The sequence below is a fragment of the Spermophilus citellus genome (genome assembly GCF_964194105.1).
Source record: "Spermophilus citellus genome assembly, chromosome: 9".
NCBI lineage: Eukaryota > Metazoa > Chordata > Mammalia > Rodentia > Sciuridae > Spermophilus > Spermophilus citellus.
The window spans coordinates 111,766,965-111,785,034 of NC_138191.1; positions in this window are offsets into that span (position 1 = coordinate 111,766,965).

Genomic DNA, 18,070 nt, shown 5'->3' on the forward strand with positions numbered 1-18,070 from the left:
GAGATGGAGCTTACCCGTGGGCAGTGTAGAGCTGTGGACCCTTTATTGGCAGTCTTTAAAGAACACCCGTGCCAGGCATGGGGGTGCACACCTGTAATCCCAGCGACCCTGGAGGTTGAGGCAGGAGGATGGCAAGCTTGAGGCCAACCTGGGCAACTTAGTGAGACCCCGCCCAGAGGAAAATAACAAGGACTGGGGGTGTCGCTTAGTGGTACAGCTGCCCTGGGTGCTGCCCAGTACAGCAAACCAAACAACCACAACAGCCAAACCCCCTCGTGGTAGGCTGGCCGGAGATCAACACCTGTCACTCTAGAACAAAAGCCCTTTTGTCAATTTCTATGGCGTAAATTCTCTCATCATGACCTCAAGCTATCAGCAAGACATCACTGCCTGCAGAGGTGGGTGAGAGGCTACCAGTCTGTCCCCCTGAGCCGGTGCAATCTGGACACTGCATGCCACAGGTTGGAGGGCTGTGGGGAGGCCTCATTTCTCCTAGAGTAAGCCAGTGAGCAGGTGAGCTGCCCTTGCATTTCCCGCGTCTCCTGTCCAAGCACTGAGCCCAGGCCCTATACAGAGCTGGCACTGAGGCCAGAGATATTCTGGAAGGACAAACAGAACAGAGAAACTTCAGGAGCATCCTATCCCACTTCCTGCAGAGACCTGAGGACAGGCTCTTGGGAGGAAGTCAGAGGCAGGAAAGGGTGCCCATGTGATCAGACTTCAGGGCTGAGGACGGAGGAGAGCATGCTGGGATGAGAGGCTGATGAGCTGATGATAATAATTATGACAATTATGCAAAATACACAAATAATAATTATGGAAAATCAGGATTATTATTTGTGGGTGTGAGATGCCTCTAGCTTTCTGGAACCACATAGAAGCCTTGGGTGCCCCTTTTCTTGTGGGTGGCTGAGTGTCACAGCCAAGCTCGGGGCTGGCTGGCGGGAGCTGAGGTTTCTACTCCTCTCCAGACAGCTGTCTCCTGCCCTGGGTCATGGTGGGCTCCTGCCTTCCTCAGCCAGTGCCAGGCCTGCGTGACGGTCTGCACGTCCAGGAACGGCGAGCCCACACCTCCTTTCTGGCTCTAGTTGCAGAGCCTTTCTGATGACTTGGCTGTGGGTGCAGGTGGGTTGGTCGAGGGCACGGATCACTTAGAGGCAGAAGAATGCACTTCTCCTGATGGACGACTCTTCTGGCTCGTGGTCAACTGGACATTTGACCCAAAATGCAAATGAGATGTCAGAGTATCCTTTCTGGAAATGGAGTACTGGGGCTGGGAGAGGGCGGGGTAGTCCGTTGAGTGACTGGTCTCTCCCTGGGAAGCCAGGAGTGGCCAAGGGCACTGCAGAGTAAGAGAATGGGTTGTCTGGTTGCAGTGGCCCTCTGCATTCTGGTCCCAGTGTTCTCCCCTGAAATCCCTTGTGTGGGTCCTAAAAGCCCCCGTGATGCCAGCTTGTACCTGTTGCTTATAGCCGCGACTCTAAGCAGATGGTACTGCAAAGAGCCTCCCATGTGGACACAAATCTGCTCAGGCTATTTCATCAAAGGCCCTGGAGGTAGGCTCGGGACATTCTTATGGACTTGCAACCAGAGAAACTGTCAGGGCAGGGGCTCCTGGGAAACCAAGGCAGATCAGATGCAAGAGGGCACCGGAACCTCAGCCGCTGCAGGGCGTTTACCATTTCTCTTAACCCAGGTTCAATTCTTTGTGTCTGCCTTTTCTCTCTTGCTATCAGCCAATTCTTCTCATTTTCCTTCTAGTTCAAATTCCTGAAAGAAGAAACCCGATTGGCCCAGCTAAGACTAGTGTGTCTTTGTGGAGCCTTTTTGTGTCAGGTTATGTGATAGGCTAACAGGTAGCCTATGGAGGGGCTGCCCTTGTGTCAGGTGCTCATTCTGGTCCAGTCAGGGGCTAGCCCTGAGCTGGCAGGCTTCGGCAGAAGAAAAGTGGTGGTGCCAGTGGAGTGACTGGCATGTCATGTGCGGATGCCAGGCTCGGTGGCAGGGAGGTGACGACTGCTCCCACTGTCCATTGAGGTGATGAGCAGGGCTGGCCTCATCTAGAGGGCAGGGCTGGGCCAGGCCAGGGGCCGTGAGGCTGGTGGTGCTCACGGTCAAGGTGAGCCTTGCAGGAACCGGAGAGGGCCTCTTTCACTTTGCTTCTTGTGCCTTACCCTGCTTCTGGCCCTGGATAGGAGGGTGGCAAAGACACCTGGGTTCACAGGCGTGGTCATCGGGGGTTTGTAGCTGGCCAGGGAGAATTCCTTCTGTGGGTGAGAACTGAGGCCTGTGGTCTCGTGGCTTGGAGGACCAGGAGGCCAGGCCTGGAGTTGGGAAGCAGGAGGAGGGTGGGCATCTTGGTGCAGAAGGCTGCAGGGTTCACTTTAGAGGCCGGTGGGATGTGGAGGGTGAGGTTTCTAGTGGACAGATGGGAATGTGGGTCTGGAGCTTGGAGGGAAGCCCGAGATGCGAGGTGGCCTCTGGGGGTTGATCAGCACCCAGGCTTCCACAGAACATTGCTCAGGAAAGTGTTGGTAATTCGTACTTGAAGTCATCTGCCAGGGACTGGTGCAGGGAGGCCCCTCAGGGAGGCATTTCAAGCTGCTAGCAATGGCATCTGGGTTAGGGCACATTCGTGGGGACGGGATTCTTTTGCAGGTCTTTAGATGATCCCACCCTCAGGGGTTCTTGGGGCACAAATGCCTGGTTGGAGGGTTGAGGACCAAGGTCACAGGAAAGTCCCTGCTCCTCTGAAAAGTGGCTTCTTGCCAACTGTCCAGAGATTATACCTGTCACAGGGGGGACAGCAGCACCAGCCCCCATGCCAGCATGGGTCAGTGGTTGCTCAAGGTGATTCCGAAGTCACGGATTTATTTAGCTGTCATTTCCTTGCGAAGGAGAAAGCACAGGGCTCGTCATCTGTTTTCCAGATGAGTCTCCAAGAGGTAAAGTAACTAACTGAGAGCTACCAGGTCGGTCAGGGAAGGCTGGACTGGAATCCAGGTCCATTAAAGCACACCCACAGTCACTGGAACCTGCCAGACGTCAGGCCTTGCCGGCTTTCCCTAGAGGGTGATAGTGAGATGATGTCATAGTTACACACAGGGCCAGAGTTTATTAAGGATCTACGTGCTGGATACTGTACTTTACATTTAAAACTTACTGAAACCACATGACAATCCCACGATGTAGGTCCTATCATCCATCTATTGACAAGAATAAAAAAGGTAGGAGCGGTGGCACATGCCAGTAATCCCAGTGACTCAGAGGCAGGAGGATTCCAAGTTTGAGGCCAACCTCAGCCACTTAGCGAGGCCCTAAGCAATTTAGTGAGACCCTGTTTCAAAAAAGTAAAAAGGGCTGGGGACCTAGCTCAGGGGCAAACCACCCCTGGTTTCAATCCCCAGCAAATAAATAATAAATAATTAAATTTCAAAAAAAAGGTTGAAGATATGACTCAGCCGTGAGTTCAATCCCCCAGCAACCCTAAAACAAACCAACAAACATAGGTAATGTCCTGTCCAGGCATGACGCAGGCAAGGGCTCCGGATGTCCCGGGGGAGTGAGGAGTGCTCAGAGTGTTAGGAACGACATCAGCAGCACCAATTAATATTTAAAGTATGAACAGTCTGATTCACAAACCCTTCGTCTGGGAGTCCATGGTGTGGAACGTAAAGATCCGCGAATGTCGATCCCAGCACCTGTGTTGTCCTGAGCGTGCAGTCTGACGTGAATCCTGTGCTTTAGTAGATAAACAAATAGAAATAAAGGAGGAGGAGAGCCACGTCCCACACACCACCTGCTGGGACCCCAGGTGACAGACAGCCTGGAGGGGGCTGTGTGGAGAGCATTCATCGTTCATGGCTCCTCTCCTGCAGCCTGCGACAGTCACAACAGTCACGGTGGCTCCACACAGGTGACTCTGAGGGCTGAAGGACAGATGGGCGTTTGCTGTTCAGTGGGACCTGGAGTGAGGGGGATGGCGCTGCAGGCAGAGCCAGGTGGTGTGAGAGCGCATGCGTGTGGGGAAGGGCCCAGGCTCCCCATGACTGACCCAGGGCCTCCCTAGGAGCGGCGCGGAGACCATTCCAGTGGCCTTCTGCTGCAGGTGCATTGCCCAGGCCTGCCCCAGGTCCCGCTCCGAGAGCTGGATGGTCTGATGCTCGCCCTGCAGTGGCACTCCATTAAAGATCTGAGTGGCAAAGGCATGAGGTGGGGCGGGTGTGAGGGCGGGGCTGGTGGACCATGGGCAGGGCCTCCTCTTTGTCCACTTGATTCCTCTTCCTCTTCTTTCTTAAACCCCTGCTTTGTCTTCCCAGTTTCCCTTCCTCTTCCTCTTCCTACTGCTAATTCTTTTTGGGGGGGGGCGTTGAGGATTGAACCCACAGGTGCTTAACCACTGAGCCACACCCCCAGCCGTTTTTAATACTTTATTTAGAGACAGGGTCTGGCTAAGTTGCTGAGAGCCTCCCTAAATTGCTGAGGCTGGCTTTGAACTTACCATCCTCCTGTCTCAGCCTCCTGAGCCTCTGGGATTACAGATGGGCGCCATTGCACCTGGCTCCCCCTTGCTCTTGAACAGAGAAGAGGACAGCCAAGGAACAGTCATCTGGACATGTTGTGACCCTCCTTTGTTGCTCTTGTTATCCCCCTGGTCTGGGCAATTCAGGTGATACACCGGCTGTAAGGTTCAAATCAACCTGGGTTCAAATCTCAGCTCTTCCACTTACGAGCTGTGTGATTTCAGGCAGGTGACTGAATATCTCTGAGTTTTATCATCTGTAAAATGTGCGTAATGATTCTTCTCTATGGGTTTGTTGTGAACATTAAATGAGAAAATGTTTACATCTAGCAATGACTTCATAGATTTAGACACACACATATTTTCTGGGGATCGAACTCGGGGGGCACTCGATCATGGGGCCACATCCCCAGCCCTATTTTGTACTTTATTTAGAGACAGGGTCTCACTGAGTTGCTTAGTGCCTCACTTTTGCTGAGGCTGGCTTTGAACTCAGGATCCTCCTGTCTCAGCCTTTGGGATTACAGGCATGTGCCACGGCTCAGGGCTATAGCATATCATATTTTCTTATTAATATTCTTTCACCCTGATTGTAGAGGAGATCTTGACAACCTCTTTGAGCCTCTGACATTCCCTTGCCTGCCCCCCCGTACTGAGCATTGAACCCAGGGCCTGGGGCATGCTGGGCAAAGGCTCTCCCACTGAGCTACATCCCCAGCCTATTCCAAATTTTATTTTGAGACAGAGTCTCCCTAAGCTTCTGTGGCTGACCTGGAACTTGCTGTCCTCCTGCCTCAGCCTCCTGAGTACCTGGGATTCCAGGTGTGTGCTTCAGAGCCTAGCTCCTGCTGTCTTTTTGTTTACAGGGCTTCCCTCCTCCTTGTCTAACGCTGGAACCGGGCTGAGGATTATCCACAGTCAGTGTTCAGTTCTCTGTGGTGCGGGTTTCGCTGTCTTCCCTGTCCCTCAAACCTACAGAAGCAAGTCCCTGAGAAGAGCACCAGGTGCAGAGCCAGCTCAGAGGAGGCCAGCTCTGGGATGGTGGAGCCAAGGTCGACTCGGGGAGGACAGAGGGGCCACTGTCGCAGGCAGAGGCAGGCGGCAGAGGACTCCGAGGCTTCGCTTCCTGGGGCGGGGGTGTCCCCCAGCCCCACAGGAGTTCCTCCCTGGCTCCTGGGTATGTGTGAGGGACCTTGGAAGGGGCCCTTTAGCAGGGACAGGAAGAGCCGGGAGTTATTAATGGTGTTTGTGTTGTAAGCTCCGCTAGTGACCACAGTCACATGCATCATGATGATGTGTGTTCTAAAGCTCTAGAACGAATGAATAGATGAGCTGGGACTCTGACGGCCATGTGAGTGTGAGCTAGACCATGACCTTAGGTAAACAGCCCTGGCACAGCCTGGTGGGGAGCGGGGTGCAGGGGAGCAGGGGAGAGGCTGGGTGAAGAGGTGGTGCCGGCGTGGGTAGACCTGAAGGTGTCTGTGCTCAGGGTCTTCTCAGCAGTGTGACCTTGCTGTCTCGGTCTCTAGCCAAGCCTCGGTTTTCCTGTCCGTAAATTGGAAGTGAAAACAGTCCTTGTCCAGGAGAGCTACGGGGATTAAATGAGATAATGCACCCCAACAGGCAGCATCTCTCTGCGCCTGCCTTCCTGGCTCACCCTGGCCATGCTGGATGCTTTGCTCCTAGGGCGGCAGAGGGTGGCGCTGATGCCACTTCCGTGCCTGCTGTCCCCTCCCCGCTGGAGTGCTCTCCTAGGTACCCCTGCAGCTTGTCCCTCCTCCTCTGGGGAGCCTTTCGGATCCCCTTGTCTGAAACAGCACCCCACGCTCTCCTCTTTGCTTCATTTATTTATTTTATAAACTTTTTTTCTATTTTAGAGGAGGAAAAGTTGGCTACGGTCTCAGAGGTCTCAGTCCGTGGTCACCTGACTCCTTGCTCTGGGCCTGAGGTGACAGGATGTCACAGTGGAGGACAGCAGCTCCGTCGCGCAACTAGGAGGCAGACAGAGCTGCCTGCTCATTGGCGTCTGCAGACCTGGTGTGGCACAGGTGCTGTCCGTCACCCTCTGGGCTCTCCCCACATCTAGACTGTGTGTGACAGGAGGAGGGCTTATTCCCCTCGCTGTGGGACCTCCAGCACCTGGCACCCAGGAGGCGGCAGGAGATGCTGGAGGAAGGGCCAGCTCTGTGATGGGCCTGGGTTCGTGCCCCGCCGAGGGCGCATTGGGTTCAGGTGAAGCTTCGAGAGGGGATCGTCTCTGAGGGCTGCCTCCTCACTGCGTCTCTCCTGCCCTTCCGCCCTCCCCCCCCCCCGTCCCTGGTCATCAGGAGGGAGAAGAGCTGGCGTTGATCTTGGCCCCGGCTTCAGACCATGTCGTGGAGTAGATGTGCCAGACGTGGGGTGGCAGTGCGCTCGTGTGGACGAAGAATGAGGGTCCTGTGCCTAAGTGGCCATAAGAAGCCATCCTGGGTCTTTCTGCCAGACCCCTGAATCCTACCTAAAGTGTCTCCAAAACCGCGTGTGTCCGTGGGTGTGCTGGGAGGCGTGTCCTGGTGCGTGTGTGCCCACTGTGCGTCCTGTGCTCACTGCCCTGTGAGCTGGGTCTGGCCGCTCAGCGGGTGTGGCTTGCGTGTTTGGGTGGATCCTTGTGTGTGTGAACATACATGAATGCTGGGTGCAGGTTGCCTGGAGGATACACCAGTGCGTGCGTGTGTGGGTGTGAGTTTGCCACGTGCCTTTGCTTGCAGGCGAGCAGCGGGTGCGTGTTCATGAAGCTCACGGCGGGGCACACGTGTGCTCGCGTGTGAGTGGGTTTGGATGTGTTCTATGTGCACACTTTGTGAGACAGTGGATGATCAGGCGTAAACAGTGCTCACGTGGCTTGTGTGTGGGGCTTTGTGTGTGTGTGGCTGTGATTGAAGCCCCGTGATTGATCATCAAGGATTTCTGTGGCTGCGAGTATTTTGTTTGTAGAGACTCATCACAGAAGAGACGGGTTGTATCATTTTGCTTGTGCTCCTGGGACAAGGTACCCTGACACCGAGCCACAGAGAGAGGGGAGGCTCTTGGGAAGATTGCTGCCATTTCATCAGAAACACAATTATTTCACGAGGCCAGGCAGACGGGGTTGGAAATAGCTGAGCGCGGAGCTGGGGCGGCAGGGACCACATCCCCATTTGGTGCTAATTGGTTTGATGATGATAATTGGTGTATTGCAGACAGTGTGACTATCTCCTAATTTAATATAATCAATAAGGTAACAACAGCTCAATGCAAATGAGGTACAGGAAGCATGGGGCCATCCGTAAGCCATGTTCTAATGTGTTTGGCTAATTGGCGTCGCGGGGCTCCCTGTCCTGGGGTGCAGAGGAGTGATCTTCTGAACTGCCATGTTTTCTCCGGGGAGGCCCAGGGAGGACTCATCCTAGAGCTCCCCGGGACCTCAAAACTCTTAGGGCCACAGCAAGGGTAGGAAGGCAATGGTTCATAACACCCCCAGGTTGAGCCCCGCAGTTCACCGCCTCTTCCATCTGCCTGGGACATACTCAGGGCAGGGGCTGGACCTTTTCCATGAGGCAGGTGGCTCTGTCACACAGGGACCTGTGCCTCTTTCACTGAGGCAAAGCTGCAAAGCCCCTGCTGGGTTTTACCCGTTAGCTCCAGGCCTGGCCAAGGCGCTGGGGACTGCCTTTCTTTTTTTTTTTTTTAGGGTCTTCCAGAGCGGGGCTAGGGATCTGCTCCAAGCCTGGTACCTGTTCAGACTCCTTGCTCAGACCTTGCCTGTGTGCATGGGCAGGTGGGTTTATTGCAGTGTGGCTCAGGTACTGAGAAGCAGAGCACGGCAGTAGGGATGCGGCTGACTATAGGGTTCAAGAGAGACTCTGGATCCAGACTGCTTGGATTTAACTCCCAGCTCCAAAACCTATTAGCTGTGCAATCTTAGGCAAATTAATTGACTTCTCTGGGCCTCAGTTTTGTCATTCTACAAATAGGGACAATAAGGAGTAGTACTTATACATAGATCACTTGTGATATCATTTTAATATTTACCAAAGTTAAAAAAATATTCTTCAGTCTCAGCCACATTTCAGTTGCTCAGTAGCAAAATGGGTCTAGTGGCTAGAGTTTTGGACAGAGCAGATATAGGACGTTTTTATCATTACAGAAAGTTCTACTGAACAGCGCTGCTCTAGCCTTCTTTTTTTCCCCCTGCAGTACTGGGTATGAAGCCAGAACTTCACATGTGCTAGGCAAGTGCTCTACCACTGAGCTACATCCCCAGCCCTTTTTATCTTGAGACAGGACTTCTCTGAGTTGCTGAGGTTGGCCTTGGACTTGTGACCTGCCTGCCCCAGCCTCCCGAGTCTCTGGAACTGTAGGCATGTGCCACTGTGCCTGAGTGCTGCAGTCCTTTAATGTGGAACGACTTGAACTCCAAGGAGACCCTGCACTTGTCCAGATTTGGGGATGGGTGCACTTACACTTTCTCCCAATTCTAATTCTGTGTGGTGCAAAAACACCTCTCTGTTTACAGAAAGAACCCTGTTCTGTCACCTTTGTCGTGTCCCCTGCACCTGACGCCCAGCACGGGAGATACCGTAGCTGCTGTGCCAGATGGCCTGGGACTTGTTAAGGAGAGACTCTGTGGTGTGCATATGCCCGGGCTGGGCCATGTGCTGTGGTCATCATTTCCAAGGCTTCTTTGGGGAAGTGACAAATGGCATCCTAGCTCAGGGGTCCTTTGTGAGGACACCTCATAAATCAGTGTGAAAGGTTCCTGCTCCCTCCTGACCTGTCCCATAACCCCATAGCTAAGTGACCCAAAGGCCCCAAGCCTTCCATGGATTCACCTTCCTCTGTGTCCTCTCTGGACCCCTGGACCATGTGGACATCGTGCTGGTTTGACTGTCCTGACCCTGGTCCTGGCTCTCCCAATAACCAGTGGTCCATTCCTGGCCGAGTCACCTTTGCTCTCTAGGCCCCAATATTCCCATCTGTTAAATGGGGGAAGGAGAAGGAGCAACCCATGACCCCTATAATGTGGGGTGGGGACTGCAAAGGGATGCCCTTCTTAAATATTCAGATTTCTGCACCCCACTCTAGAAGGATATGTGGATTCAGGATCTCTGTGGAAGGTGACTTTGCCTTTAAAATTTTTTAATTGGTGCATGAAGATTACACACAGTGGTGGGATTCACTGTGACATGTTTGCATGTGCACATGACATAATTTGGTCAATTTCACTCCCCGACCCCTCTCCTGTCTGTCCCCTCCTTTCTCCCCTGATTCCCTTACTCAGCTCTGCTGATCTCCTTCTGTTCTCCCGAGGTCCCCCTTTTTAATGTTTTTCTCTCCAGTTTCCACCTGTGAGAGAGAACATGTGACCTGGGGCTTTCTGATTCTGGCTCATCTTGCTCAGCCCGATGCTCTCCAGTTCTATCTACTTTCCCGCAAATGACATAATTTCATTCTCTTTTATGGCTGAATACAATTCTGTTGTGTATATATGCCACATTTTCTTTTTCCATTCGTCTGTTGGTGGACACTAGACTGGTTCTGTAACTTGGCTATTGTGACTTGCACTGCTGTAAACATGGGTACGCCTGTGTCCTTGTGGTGTGCTGATTGAGGAGTGGCACTAAGTGGTTCCATTCCTAGTTTTTTGAGGAACCTCCAGACTGAGTTCCACAGTGGTCGTGCTAATTTGCAATCCCACCAACAGTGTCAAAGTGTTCCTTTCCCTCCACATCCTCTCCAGCATTTATTATGATTTTGCATTATTAGTATTTTTTGGTCCTGGGGATTGGATCCAGGGGTGCTTTACTACTGAACCACATCCCTTTACTTATTTTTATCTTTTATTTTTTTGAGGGAGGTACCAGGGATTGAACTCAGGGGCACCTGACCCCTGAGCTACCTCACCAGCCCTTTTTTTGTATTTCATTTAGAGAGAGGGCCTTACTGAGTTGCTTAGCGCCTCACTGTTGCTGAGGCTGGCTTTGAACTCGTGATCCTCCTACCTCAGTCCCCTGAGCTGTGCTATCCTGCCCAACTACTTTTATTTTTTATTGAGAGGTAGGATCTAGTCTGGCCTCGAACTTATGATCCTCCTGCTTCAGTCCCCCCAGTTGCTGGGACTACAGTTGGACACCCCCTGCCCGGCTCATGTGGTATTCTCAATGGCTGCCATTCTAAATGGAGGGAGATGAAATCTCAATGCAGTTTTGATTTACGTTTCCCTGATTGCTGAAGATATCGAACATTTTTTCATATATTTGTTGTCCATTTAAATTTCTTCTTTTGAGAAATGTCTATTTAGTTCATTTGCCCGTTTATTGATTGGGTTATTTGTTTTTCTGGTGTTGAGTGTGCTAAGTGCTCTCTGTAGTCGGCAGTTGGTCCTGTAGGAGGCCCGTCTGGCCTAGCTCTGCCTTTGCAGGGGCTTCCCTAGTAATTCTCATGCACCCAAGCGTCTGAGAGCTTTTGGCCCAAAGGGCACACGCGCCACCCCCTGTGCTCCTGCTTCTGCTGGGTTCAGTGTAGGAAAGGGGCTAGGGAGGAGCCTGTGGCTGGGGTGAGGAGGGCTGTGTCTAACCCGCAGCCGAGGTCCAGCCAGCTTGGTTAAACTGGGGTCCAGTCCGGCTCCTAAGAGAAGCCTAGCCCGGGATTCTCCTTCTTTCCTTGCCATATTTTTATTAGAGCTTTATAGTTTATACATAGTCATTGGGTTCATCCCGCCCTACTCACACATGCGTGGAAATCAATTTCAGTTCACAGTCCCTCCTTTTCCCTCCCATCCTCTGTCCCCTCTCCCACTCTCCTTCCTCGCTCTCTGAGACTTCCTTTTCCTCCTCTATTAATTTATATTTTACTGGTTCTTTGTTTTTAAAAAAAATGTTTACAGTTGTAGTTGGACACAAGACCTTTATCTTACTATTTATTTTTATGGGGTGCTGAGGATTGAACCCAGGTCCTCTCACGCTCTAGGCGAGTGCTCTGCCACTGAGCCACAGGCCCAGCCCTTGATGGGTTCTTTATTTACCCTGTGTCCCCCTCCCCCTTTCCTTTATTTCACTCTAGCTTCTGCAGATGAGGAAAACATTGGACCTTTGAGTTTTTTTCTGAGTTTGGTTAATTTCACTTAGCATGATATTCTCAAAAATTTCCATCCATTTATTGGCAAACGCCTTAATTTCGTTCTTTTTTATGGTTGAGTAGAGCTCCATGGTGTGTGTGTGTGTTTCATCTATTGACAGGCATCTGGGTTGATTCCATAATTCAGCTCTTGTGGATTGTGCTGCTATGAACATTGAAGGGGCTGCATCCCAGCCCTGAAGTCTGATTCCATAGGGCAGGTGGGAGGGAGAACTTCCTTTAGGGTGGGGTTATTTCTCTATGAGGGGAGGCCCTAATGAAATGGGCTTCCGGAATTCAGCCAGAGCGAGGCTGGTTAGGGCAGGGGTGAAGGTGCTCCAGTTTGGGAGCCCCCACAGAACAGGGTTCAAATCCTGGCTGGACAGCACTTTAGCCATGTGACATTGGCCAAGCCATATAACCTCATCTGCAGGGGAGGACTGGCACTTGAGATACTCGTATGTTCTTCTCTTCCCCAGGCAGCTTCTAGAACGCCCCTTGACAAGGCTCTGAGCGACACGGAGTCCTGGACAGGATTGGGATAGCATCTGCCTTGTGCACAGGGTCAGTGATTCCTGAGCATTTTCATGTCCATTATCTCAGGGTGGCCTGGGGCGGCACTGATGGGGAAACTGAGTTTGGAGAAATTTGGTGACATGCTTAAAGTCACTTTCTGGAATGGAGAAAAGGGGGAGGTACACCTCTGTCCTAAAGGGACCACTGTTCACAATTGGCCCCTGGATTGCTGGTGGTCCAGAGCTTTCCTGAACATAGTGGGGCGGGGCACAGCGGGGTGGGTGGAGCTACAGGGAGGCTGCTGGGGAGTTTCCGTGTGGGCGGGGCTCCTGTCTGGCCATGGATGGGAGGAAATGGGTTTCTGTTGACTGGGACTTGCTGGTGGGGTGGGATTGGGGTGGGCAGGTCTGTTTCTCCTTCCTTTGATCTTGCTGCCAGGCTTCCTGGGTGCTCGGCCGAGGCTGAGTGCCCCTTCTTGTGGCTAATTCGCCACTGTGTATTGCCAGCTGTGCTTTTGGAAGATGAGTGGCTGCCATGCTGGGAAAAGCAGGGTAAACTGATCAGGCGCGTAGACCGTGGTTAATGACCTTTGGTTCTGGGCAGATGGCTGGCAGAGAAGCTAGCCCAGGCCAGGCCAGGCATGAATTGGGGCAGGCTGCAGGAAGCCATGGTCAGGCAGGAAGTGGAGCTGGGCAGGCATCTGGCTCCGGGTTTGACCGAGGTCAGACAGCATGTGTCAGGGACTGACAGCTGGCATTAACCTCAGGCCGAGGCCGTCAGCACCACGGACAGCTCCCGGGTCTGTGTTCCATGTGGTCCAGACTGCAATTTGAGACTTTTATTCCAAGTCATTTAAATCTCCTCCCTGAAGCTCTGGTTGCTAAAGAGACTGGGTACACCATTCCTAGCTGGGTCCTAAGAGCCCCCCAACAGCTCTCATGCTCTTTCCCAGAAGAACGCCCCTGACTTTGACCTGCTGGCGTGGGCGGGGGGGGGGATTCTCTGAAGAGGCTCACATCCTTCAAGGTCAATCTTTTGGGTGATCTGGCTATTCTCTGGGGTACCCATATATTTAGTGTAGGGACAGGGACCCTGTTTTAATGTGAACAGGCCACCAAAGTGGAGGCCTGGCTTCAGAGGTGGGATGGGCTGCTTCCCCTCAATTCACTCACGACTCTGTCCTCTGGCGTCCTCCTGCCCCATACAGTGAGCTTCCTCCCTCCTGCCCCCCCTTTTTTTTTGCTTTAGTAAATCAGGCTGAAGATCAGAAGAGCCTTCCCCACTAATGAGGGGGGGCCTCAGGCCCCTCCCTCGGCCCCGCCCTGCCCTGTTCACTTATTTATAACAAATGGTGCCATCCTCCGAGTCCCCCGGAGGAAAAAGGGCCAGTCAGCTTGCAGTGCTGCCAGTCAACCTGTGGCAGAAGGGCAGGTGGGAGAGGGTGACCCGTTCAGAGGTGTCTAAGGGGGTGAAGTGACCTCTTAGATCCACACAGCCAGAGATGACCAAGCCAAGAACCAGAATCTGGTCTTGCCATTCCCAGTCCAGCACCATTTCTACCACAGACACTCCTTTCAAAATGTATTTAATGGGAAGAGTGAAGCGAAGCCTCTGTTTATGTGACAGCCTGGTGTCCTGCTGTCTGTCAACACTTCGATAAATTTAGAAGAAATGGACTTATTTTGGTGCAGCTGGGGACACTCGGAAAGATCAAGATTGCCACTGTGATGATTCCTTCACTCCGCCACCTTGGGACAAAATGGCAGTTGACACAAGCGTTTTCAAGGGGACAGGCTGTCTTTAACTCTTAGCAGACTCCGGCATAATTTGACTCGAGGGTAGACATTATGGTGGCTGTGTCTGCCCTGAGTTGACCTGTAGGTCACGGTGACTCTTCCTTACAGAAGTTGTGACATTCACTCCACGACAGACAAGATGGCCAGAGGGGGTGGAGAGGTCCGTGAGTGTTTGAAGGGTTGTTATCACTGTTACCCATGATGATGGATAGAAAGGCCTTTGGTGCTCGATGTCCTGGTTGGACGTGGGCCGGGAGGAAGAATCTGCATAAACCCTGGCATCCTGGGGCCTCCAGACTCCCTTCCCCACCCATCTAGGCATTTCCCTCTCACCACTCACCCCGGAAGCACTGGACGCCCTGGGCTCAGAGGACCCTCTGGGGTGGGTCTGGTTTCATTTTCCACATCATCAACTCCAAAGGTCGAATTTCCCATGAGCTTTGGGGGACACCGGTGGGGGTCACTTTGGACAATCCGTGCTCTTGGTCCTCACAGAAATTGGGGAGGAGCAGTGGCAGGGCTCAGAAGCCTGGTTAGGGCAGTGGTGAAGGTGTGGATCATTTCAGGGGGAGGACTTCAGGGTGTGTTCTTCCTACACCATTTCCCCACATCCCAGAGCAGGATTTAGCCCATGGCAACCTCCCTCCTGATCTTCAAGCTCACACACTGAACCCCGCCCCCCACCCGACTGCAGATGTCCAGTCAAGGCTAGAAACCAGCTCATTTCCCCCAACCTTGCTCTCTCCCGCGTCCACCACCCAAAACCTGGGCTGTCTAGACCTGGTCAGTGTACTCCATGGATTTCTGATTACCATGGTGAGCCAGTAGCACCTTATAAGATGACACCAACATTTCCTAACCCTGACTATGCCTCCAGGACCCATCAGATACAATTTCCTAGGCCTAATAGTTTCTAGAAACTTCCAAGATCCCAACATAATGTTCAAAGACATTTTCCCTACCTTCCATGTGTCCCGGTGGGCAGTACCTTCAGAGGTGAGCAGTCATTACTGTTCCCCAAGAATAATGAAGATGGACTTTATTACCTTTACTGGACCCACAAAGCCCCCTGTTTCTTTGATCATAGATAGCATTATTTCCCTTCATCCTGAGCATTGGTTGGAGCCTTTTTTTGGGGGGGGACATGGATCTCCTTGAGAGGCTTAACAAAAACTAAGAATATTCTTTGAGAAAGAAAAGTGCCTCCCTATGACCCCAAAGACTCCAATATTAAAAAATTGCCCCACATTTGCACCCCAGATTCATAGGACATTTTTAAAGCCCAAGTGAATTGTGCTTCGAGCGGCCAGATGCTGTCCCCAGGAGGTCACCTGCTACTGAGATATACGGATGCTCCTCCTTCCTCCAGCCGAACTCAAGTCTATCTCATGACTTAGTCCTCCGTCTTGAATAGAAGTCACAGAAGGCCTTTTTTGAGGTAGGCATGGATCTCTTTGAGAGATTGTTAAAAACCAAAGACCTCCTTTTAGAAAACCGTGTACACTTAGAACAATGTGGTGGTTGTGAGGGGCTGCAGACCTCCTGTACCCTATCCCTGGGCCCCAGGGGAAGAATTTCTACCCTGAAAGATGCTCTTTCTTAGTTTTTGTGGCTTCTACCTCTTGACATGACCTTGGTACACATGGGCTTTACTGATGCTCCAGCAGTCATCGGGGTCTTGGGGATTCCGTGGATTTCCAGAAGGGCCTTTAAGATACCGTTCAGCATGTCAGGGACAGTGCCAAGGCCAGCGTTCAATCTCAGAGATGAAGATGTCACCCAGGGCTGGGGTTGTGGCTCAGCGGTAGAGCGCTCGCCTAGCACGGGTGGAACCTGGGTTCGATCCTCAGTACCACATAAAAAATAAAGGCATTGTGTTGTGTCCATCTACACCAAAAAAAAAAAATATATATATATATATATATTTTAAATGATGTCGCCCAGTGGTCCTCTAGAGCTCACTGGCTGGAAGGCCAAAGAACACAGTTCCCAGCCTCATGGCTGCTAATCTAGCTGCTCATCTCCTATGTGCACCTGCTGTCTCGACTGACTGTCCTGAGAGAGACACTCAGGACTCATCTCAGTAATTCTCTGCGGGGAATCTGAGTATGAAGTACGGGGAAGCAAGTAAGAGACACATGTACTACCCGAGCCAGCCCAGCACCCATGGCCGACGTGGCTAATAAATCACTGCTTGCTTTCCCATTGGGCCCAGCTATGGTCTTATAATCCTTCTCAAATAGTAATTTAGGGAGACATCACCAATCCATCAGAGCTGGCATGTGGGATGAAATATCCTTGCCATCCTGTATGCAGGGGAGTAGGGCTGGGTGCTTTGGTTCTCGGCCTACCTCATGCCAGTCCAGGGAGTCAGGCCCCACACCCAGGCCTCTGTGGGTCTCAGAGAGACCTCCATGTGGTTAGCCAAGCTGGACTCTGAGGCAGATCCTGGTCTCCTCCTTTATCTCCTATATGAACTTTCCAGCCCTCTGCTCCCGGGTCTTTAGCGTCCTTTGCTGACCCTCACTTTAACCTTCTGTGTCAGGCCCTAGTGGCCTCCAGCCTGGAGATGTTGCCTCTCAACTCTTTCCTGAGCCGGTTTTTACGACCCCTGCACTTTGTGCGCATGCTTCCTGGAGCATAGCATGCATCCCCTCATGCCCATGTTTGAAATCCTTCAGTCCTTTAAGAGAGAAGATCCACATTTTTTAAAACGCACGGCACACATAGCCATTTGCAGTCTGGCCCCGACTTTCTTTTCAGTTTCTCTGGCCACCGTGGTCCCACCCTCAGACGAGACCTGGGGACAGGCTCTTTCCTGACATTCTGGGCGTTCACACAATCCCGGCCTCTCCAAGCAGTCCCTTCTGTCTGGAGCACTCCCCCGCCCCCAGCCCTTTTCTCTGCCTGGTGAACTCTTGCCTTCTCTCAAAACCCTTCTCCAAGGCTGCTTTGTGTCATTCTGTCTCATGTTTACTTTGGAATTCCTGTAGCCCCCTCCCTCCTAGGCTCTCTCTGCATATTTTTATCCTTTTACATGGTCCAGTAGTTGCCTGTGTCTTGATGGGACACACCCCTGCGTCCTAGCACACCATCCAAGGCAAGGCACAGAGCAGGGACTTTGCTGACACACACTGCAGGTGGCTCAGGTGGGTCAGGATCCCCAGCCTGGTCTCCCTGTGCCCCGGGGCAGCATTTGGTCTATCCCCCGCCTCTTGCTAAGCAAAAGCAGCCTTTGCCTTTTAAATGATGGCCTTCCTCCTCCCGGCAGAAAGGGTTCCTCATTGAAATTCACCAGGAATGGGCAGTTTCCCACACGAGCCTCTTGGCTGGCGGGCGGTGCAGCTGCCAGCGCTCAGCACTCCTGGGTGCAGAAGGGCTTTTGTTAGTGAATTGCAAGTGCACCTTTCACTCCTGCCCAGGCCTCAGGGGTAGAGGAACCCTTCTCCTTCTCCATGGGCCCCTCCCAGACCCCTCTGGCTCCTCTCTCCTTGGCTGGGGCAATGAGGGGGCTGGGACCCCCAGTGAGGGGGGAAATGGCCTGTGAGAGGCCTGCTGAAAGTTGCAGCTGGGGAAGAGCTGTCTGCAGGGAAGGGGCTGCAGGCTTCCATTTAGACAGAGCCGGGTGCAGGCAGCTCTTAGCTGCATGGGACAAATGCTCCTTGGGAGACCTGGGTGGCAAGGCTCATGGCAAGATGGTGCCCTTGCAGATGACTAAAACTAACATGACTAAGAATAATGTCACCCATAAAGCCCTGACTCTGTGCTAGGCACTGCTCCCAATGCTTGTCACATATGAACTTTGGGTCCTTAGGATGACACTTGGTTGTAGGTTTTAGTATTATCCCCATTTTACAGAAGAGCAAGGGGAGGTCCCAGAGAGCTCACCTTCTGATCTCTTTCTGAGCAAGTGGGGACATCGTGGCTGACACCATGGGGGGAGCCCGAGGTTGGGGGTGCTGCGAGCCTAGGAAGAAGGGGGTGTTGGGAAGCTCAAGGACGTCCTGGCTCTCGCCATGAGCAGCTTATTTTGCCTCTGCCCGCCTCTGACTTCTAATCCAGGCAGCAGGATGATTGTGTCTCCTGGACAGTTCAGAGGAAG